Below are 8,080 nucleotides of genomic sequence, written 5' to 3'. Positions count from 1 at the left end.
GGAAGGAATTGTTCCCTGGGAGGGTGGGCAGGCCCTGGCACAGGGTGCCCAGAGCAGCTGGGGCTGCCCCTGGATCCCTGGCAGTGCCCAAGGCCAGGCTGGACATTGGGGCTTGGAGCAGCCTGGGACAGTGGGAGGTGTCCCTGGCCATGGCAGGGGTGGCACTGGATGGGCTTGAAGGTCTCTTCCCACCCAAACCACTCCATGATTTTATGATTCAATTTTGAAAATGTCTGGTTTGGATTTGGAGCAATTCCAGGCCCTGCTGGAAGGGTCACAGGAGGGTGCTAAGGGGAGCAGGGAGCAGCAGGTGAAGAATTCCATTTTAAGTTTTCTTTTAATTCATGGGGAGAAAAACCCCAAACTAAAAGAAAATACCCAGGACCCCTTAAACCCTTCCCTAAGCTCTGCCACATGCTCTGTTTCCAGGACTGATCACCAGGGACTGGCAGGAAATCCAGGCAGATGCTGAGCTCTGCTCCTTCCAGGCTCTCCCAGCTGGCTGCAAAGGCCACATGAAGGGACGGCTTTGGTGGCTCTTCCTGGGACATCCTAACCCTTGGAGGGGCACTGGGGAAAAACCATCATGGAAAAAAAGCAGGAAAAGGCAAAGCCTTGTCTAATCCTCAGTTCTGCTCCATCCCTCCCCAGCAAATGCTGGGAAGGAGAGGCCCTTGTGGAACCTGCTGAAGACCTCAGAAGCCAAAAGTGACCCCAAGGTGGTGGAGGGTTTGTTAAGGAAAAATGGCAGCAGAAAATCCCTGCTCCTGTTAGTTCTCTGCACTGGAACATGGAGACAATCCTTGGCCAGGGCCTTTGGGTGGGGGCAGAGACAAACCAGAGGAACTGGGGAGTCAGAAAAGGGGATTTTAGACTGAATCCATTGAGGGAATAATGACAAATTGTCCGTCCCAGCTGGAGTCCCAGCCTCGTCAAGGAGCTCAGGTACGGAATTGCTGAGCTCTGCCCGTGCCTGGGAACCCCTTGCTGACACTGGCGCCGGTGCCAACAGAAGAGGAGGCGGCAGAGGAGATGCCAAGGTCTGAAAGGAACTCCCAGGGAACCTGGGAAGCACGGAGCAGTCTGACTGCTGCCCTGGGAACAGTGGGAAAAGCTGCAGTGCAGAATGAATGGGCAGCCGTGGGTGTGCAGCAGGGAGGAATGCCTCCGACGTCTGAGCCCTTGGAAGGAGCTGGCAAACACGGAGAGGAGGGTGATCCTGGATCTCCCAAATGCCTCCTGCGTGTTCCCTCATTAGGAGTTCCTCAGGAACCTTGGCTTTGGTGGGAACACATCACAGGTTCAGGAAGAGGAAGAAAGAGCAGCAATAAATGGAAGTGGTTGCCGGGAGTGTTCCCCAAAGGTCTGCGCTGGGATTTGGGATGTGTAATATTCCTAAACTCCCTGTAAAGGAGCAAATTGAAGGGAGGCAACATTTGCATGGGATGTGTGTTAGGGAGCAGCCAAATCTGAGGCTGCTGGCAGGAAAGGGAGCAGGAATCAACAACATCCATGGGCTGGGAGCTGAAGGCACATGATAATAAAGGCAAAAGAAAATAGATGGGGAAATAATCATCAATCCTTCCCACTTGGGTAGAGGGGTGAGCTCCAAACTAGCTCTTGCTGGGAAGCGGAAGAGCTGGACAAGGCTGTGAAGGCTTTGGTGGGATCTGGAAGCGGGAAGCAAAGGGCACTTGGAAGGGTGAGGAATAAGGAGCAGAGCAGCAGGAAGGGATTTGCACCCTGAAGGCCAAGGGCGTTCCTGGTTGTGTCATTTCAACAGGATTATAGGGGAATTAAAGAAAAAAATAGAAAAGGGCAGTGAGGATAAACAGAGACACAAATCCACTCTCAGAGGGCAAAGGGTGCTCCAGCTTCCCGAGGAAGGGACTTCATGGCTGTGTGGAGAGTGGGGATGGAGCTGAATGGGGAATATTCATTGGCACCAGGGCTTTTGGGGCAGAGCCAGCCCAGACTGCAGAAGGTGATGTCAACGTTTTCTTTTTGTCAAAGATTTTTATAGAATTATGGAAGTCCAGGATGGTTTGGGTGGGAAGGGACCCAAGTCCCATCCAGCCTGGCCTTGGGCACTGCCAGGGATCCAGGGGCAGCCACAGCTGCTCTGGGCACCCTGTGCCAGGGCCTGCCCACCCTCCCAGGGAACAATTCCTTCCCAATATCCCATCTAACCCTACTCTCTTTCTGTTTAGAGTCACTTTTGCTTGTTCTTTTTGTTTCTTCTGAGTTTTTTATTTTGTTTATTTGGTTGAGTTTTGGGGGGGTTGTTTGTTTCTTTGTTTCAGAGGGGTTTGGTTTTGTTCTTTGTTTTGTTTTGGTTTAGCAGAGGTTCTGGGAGCTGTCCTGCTTGTCGGTCTGACAAATCCAAACTTTCCCAGAGACACAAGCACTGAAGTGGGAAGTGGGATCCAGTTCCGTACTTGGAGATGGCTCCAGTACAGACACCTGTGTGTGGATCATCCTCAGAGCCAAGGAAAACCCTTGGGCTTGAGCCAATGAGTCCCCAGCTCTTCCTCCAAGCAGGATAATCAGGATGCAGCTCTGGATTCCCAGGAGACTGGAGGACCCTTTCTGACCCTTTCTCCTGCATGGATGTGGCTGTGCTGCTTGAAGGCAAAGCAGGCAAATTCCAAATTTTCTGGAATTTTTTAGGCATGTTCTCCCTTCAGCTCCACCCCCTCAGCTCTTCCAGGCGTCTCCACCCTCTGGCCCTGGTGGATCACCTGGAAGTGGCAGTTTTCCAAAGGCAGTTTCCCAAAGGCTGTGGCCAATCTCTCAGCTCAGAGGATGAGCTTTCCAAACACTTCTTTCCAAGCCCCAAGGCAGCTCTGGGACCCAAAACAATCCAAGCCTGAGGGTTTGGGCAGAGCCACCACGGAGGTGCTGAGGTGTCCCAGTTGTGACATTCCCGCTGCCTTATCTCCGTTTCCACGGGGCACACGGCACCACATCACATCACTGGGACTCTGCTCCTGGGAGCAGCCAGGTTCTGGCAGGAGCTGGCACTCATTCCAAGCACTCCCGAGCTGAGGGAATCCCTGGAACCCGTGGCTGCAGGATCTTGTTAACAAGCAGGGCACATTGCCCGGCCCAGCAGCAGCCCCAAGCCTCGGCGGTGTCACATCAGCTGCTCAGCTCTGTGACAAATATTCCATGGCTCATTATCCTGGAGAGGAATCTCCCTCTCCAGTGCTTTTAAGACCTGGAGAAATTGGCAGTTGCTGTTTGCTTTTTGCTCAGGCAGCACCGAATTCTCCAATTAGGAACTCATTGGGAGCCCCCTTGCACACGGAGCCCGAGGCCAAACCCAGCTGTGCGAGCGAGGGGTTCCCAGCTGACCAGATCCTTGCCTTTGGCACAGCTTCCATGAAAAACCTTTCCCTTCAGCAGGGAAGTGTCAGCATTTTCCTCGGCAGCACCTGCCTGCCTTTTGATCAGAAAATAGGGACGGTTTTGCTCTTGGAAAAAGCCAAATTAGGAAAGGAGCAAGGAGGCCCTTTGATGTTGAGCAAAGCTGGAGTGCTGCATGTGGAGAATCCATGGGGATTCTTCCCGGCGACTGCTGAGGGCTTCTCCATCCACTGCTTCCATGTGCTGGGAATTCATCCTGAGTGCTGCAGGATCAGGGAAAATGTAGAGATCAGGGGAAGCTCTGCAAAGCCTGAAACCTGCTCATGCAGCAGTCCCAGTGTGTCCATGATGTTATTCCCAGGCATTCCCTGGGAATAGCCAGCACAGCTGCGGTGTCCCGCTGCACCATCACAACGCCACGCCAATCCAGCGCTGATGAGGTGCCATCAATTATCCCCTGCACAGCACAGTGCTCAGGGATTTACGGCAAAAACAGCTCCTTCAGGCCTCGGCCATGAATATGCAGCTCATTGGATAAAGATCAATATTTGAGGGAGACTGTTACACTCATTATGGCTCCAAATCCCAATAAAAACAGGAAGTCCAGGTGCCAGGTGGGACTTTCATCATGCGCAGAAGAGAAAAAAAATCAAGGAAAAAAAGAGGGAAACAGCGAGGAGGGAATAAAATCCAAGAAGTACTTAATGACCTCTTCAGGGACTGCGAGTATTTCCAAAGGAATTCACCAGCAGTTGCTGGGATGTGCAGGAGAGGGATCTGGGGGATGGGAACAGGGTGTCACTTGCAATGTGGACAGATGGGCACAGATTTCCTGCCCAAACTCTCCCTGGATGGAAAGTTGGATTCTTGACTAAACCAAATTGATTTCAGAAAGTTCCTGATTCCTGTAGGGATACGAAATCATATTTTCAACTGAAATTTTGAGGCAGAAAAGAAGGGAGGGCTTTGATGAAAAGTCAGCTCTGAGAAATGAGCTGCTGTCTGCAGCGATTTCCCTCCTGATCCAATATTGTTACAGCTGCTTAATATTTCCCCAGTTAAGCCCTATTTTGATGGAGAATTGAATATTTTTTCCTAAGCTACTCCTTTTTTTCCCCAAGTTTTTCCTGTGCAAGCTGCTGAACTTCTCACAAAACCACTTCAGATAAACCCCCGGCTTTAATTTTTTAATGAATAATAGAAAATGCTGAGGGAAATATTAAAATCATTTTCTAGAGACATTTTCATTCCGACAAAACCCAGCCCTGAAAGCAAAATTTTCCTGGCTGCTGATGCCTCTTCAGGCTCTGTTTTTTTGTACAGCTGGTGCTCCCCAAGCTCCCAAAATCCTGGGATCAGGCAAGTCCTGATGGATACACACACGTTGCTGGGTGTCCTGAGGCTTTTCCTTGGGAATGTGGAGGGAAAGGCTGGAGCCACATGAACAGCACCTGGAAAGGGATGTGTGAGGTCCAGATGAGGATTTGGGGATGCTCCACTTAGCTCTTGTTTCAGGAAAGGCGGGATGGGATCCTGGATAACCCTGGCCATAGCAGAGATGATGTTCAAGGTCCCTCCCAACCCAAACCATTCTGGGATTCTGGGATTCAGCATCACTCCAGCACCTCTGGAGCTCCATCCCTGGGGAGCTTGTTTAATACACAAGTCAGTGAGCAAGGGAGGGAGAAAATGAGGCATCTCAGGACAGTACAGCTCAAAATAAACCGGGTTTATGAGATACCGGACAATGATTTGGGTTATTGCCTCTCCTGTCTTACCTGCTCTTTGACCTGCCACTACTGTTAAACTCTCAAGGCAGGGCAGCCAGGAGGGTTTGAGGGATTTATCTGATGAGCTGGGAAAAGGGTGGGAAGTCAAGGGGAGGGAAAACTCATGGAGGGAAAAGCCAAGACTGCAGTGGAACGGGAGATTGGAGGCAGAGGTGGCACCTTAGGAGGGCGACAGGGAAGGACATGGGTGAGGCACAACAGGGAGGAGAGGAACCAGCTGAGGGAGGAGCAGGGAGAAGGGGAGCAGGGGACACTCTGGGGTCCCAGGACAGAGGTTTTCTGATCAGAAATGATGGCAAAATCCAGTGGGGACACATCCTGCAAAGGCAGGGAAAGGCAGTGAGGGATAACGAGGGAGCCTTGCAGCAGAATCAATTAATGAGCCAGTCAGCTGCTGCTGAATGAGATTTGAATTTCACACCAGTGCTGGAAACCCCAAAATAAACCTTTCCCCTCCACAGTGCGTCAGAAATTCTGCCTTTTAAGGCAGCATCGCCTGCTGGATGTTGGAGGGGCAGACAAGGGACAGAAAATAAACTCCAGAGCCCCTCCTCTTGTGTCTCTCCAGCCCCTTTTTTCTGCTCTAAGCCTCAGATCCTGGTGGAGTTGGGAAGGGCTGTTTTCACCCAGGAGGGAGGAGAATTCCCATGGGATGGAGAGCAACAGAATTCCAATTTCTGATTCAGTGCCTGCATCGTCCTGACGCTTGTTAGTGGGGGAAAAAGGCACCTGACAAGGTGTGCTCCCCTGGGAGCTGCCCTGCCTGTGCTGCTGGAATGGTCCTGGAAAGCAGAGCTGGGGGGCAGGGCAGGCTAGGGGGGCACCTCAGTGCCATGGATGGCTTGGGCAGGCTGAATTTCAGTGGAGTCAGTGCCAGGCAGAGCAGGGGGAGGTTTGAACCGGGATTTAATGAGGCAGAGAATCCGTGTTGTCCTCAGCATCAAAGGGGCTTCCATTACCAGGGGATGGCAAAGATTTCATTCCCAAATGAGCACGGAAATACCTGAAAATCCTCAGCACCTCCTGAGCTCTTCATAACTCCAAACAGCTCTGCCAGCCCCAGGGAAAAGCCTGTCCAGAGCCAGAGCACCTGGCACTGCCTTGGCACCTCAGTGACATCAGAGGCTGGGGATTGTGCCAAGGAACACCCTGGCTCACCCACTGATGCCAGTCCATGGAATCATGGAATGGGTTGGGTAGGAAGGGACCCTCAAGCCCATCCCATCCCACCCCTGCCATGGGCAGGGACACCTCCCACTGTCCCAGGCTGCTCCAAGCCCCAATGTCCAGCCTGGCCTTGGGCACTGCCAGGGATCCAGGGGCAGCCACAGCTGCTCTGGGCACCCTGTGCCAGGGCCTCCCCACCCTCCCAGAGAAGAATCTTTGGGGCCATGAGATGCTTTTACCAGGAATTCTTCCCAGGGCTGGGTACCCCCTGAAGAGGAGCTGTCCACTCAAACCTCTCCTCCTTTTGAAACACGCATTGGTTCCAACCCTCCTGCCTCTCACCTGGATTTATGTCTCTTCCCACGGCAGTTTGGGAAAATTTCATGCCTGTGGGCGTCTCCTCCTGAAGTCTCCTTGACTTCTCATCCATCATTTCTATGTGGTGACAGAACCAAAGACCTTCCCATCACATGGAACCTGCCCAGTAAGCTCTGGGGCAGCTCCATAGCCTTTTCTTCCTCTCCTCAGCTCCTGAGACACCCACTGGTCCCAGCCTCCAAACCACTTTCTCTTTTTTCTACTGATCCATTTTTCCACATCCAACTTGCCCAAGCCCAGAGTCCTCTGGATCATTTAGAAAAAGCCAGGACTGTGACCTGTGATCAGTTTTTGTTCTTTTAAAGCTTCTTTTTCAGGAAGGCGGAGCTGATAATTCTATGCCATGTGTAAATAACAGTTTGTACCATGTCTAAGACACTGGAATTTTATGTGGAAAACTTCCTTAAAGAGCTGAGAAAGTGAATTCCTTCTGCCATGGATTATTCCTGGAACGTTTATTTCCAATGCAGAGGGACTAAACCACTGCATTTATTCTCCCTCAGAGGAATAAACACATGAGCGGTCCCAGTCCTCCTGTGCTTCATCCCACCCCCTGTGCCTGCTCTGGGAAGTCCCACGGTCTGGATTCCCCATCCTCTTCCACAGGAAAGGATCACAGGGTTCCTTCCCTGCCGCCCCCACCCTCCTCTGCTCTCCCTGTCATGTGAGGAAAATCTGATTCCTTCCAGCAGGGATTTTTCCACTGTATTTGTAAAGCTGCACCAGGATGGGCCCTGTTCCTCCTGCTCCTGCCTGGATTCATCCCCTTGGGGCTCCTGAGTCCCTCTGCAGTCCCTCCCAAAATCCTCAAGGATTTATATGTGTCCTCCCTCCCGGGTCTCCTTTACCCTGCCAGGTCCTGGGGATGGAGGGATGGATGGATGGATGGATGGATGGATGGATGGATGGATGGATGGATGGATGGAGGGTGGATGGATGGATGGATGGATGGACGGATGGATGATGGATGGATGATGGATGGACAGAGGGAGGGATGGATGAGGGATGGATGGAGGGATGGATGAGGGATGGATGGATGGATGGATGGATGGAGGGATGGATGAGGGATGGATGGATGATGGATGGATGGATGGATGGATGATGGATGGATGGATGGATGGATGGATAGATGGATGATGGATGGATGGATGGATGGATGGATGGATGGATGGATGATGGATGGATGGATGGATGGATGGATGGTGGAAGGAGGGATGGAGGGATGGTTGATGGATGGGTGGATGGATGGACTGAGGGATGATGGATGGTTGATGGATGGATGGAGGGATGGATGGATGGATGTTGGATGGATGGATGGATGGATGATGGATGGATGGATGGATGGATGATGGATGGATGGATGGATGGATGGATGG

Source organism: Corvus brachyrhynchos, unplaced genomic scaffold (genome assembly GCF_000691975.1).
Source record: "Corvus brachyrhynchos isolate BGI_N302 unplaced genomic scaffold, ASM69197v1 scaffold19, whole genome shotgun sequence".
NCBI lineage: Eukaryota > Metazoa > Chordata > Aves > Passeriformes > Corvidae > Corvus > Corvus brachyrhynchos.
This window is presented reverse-complemented; position numbering follows the sequence as displayed.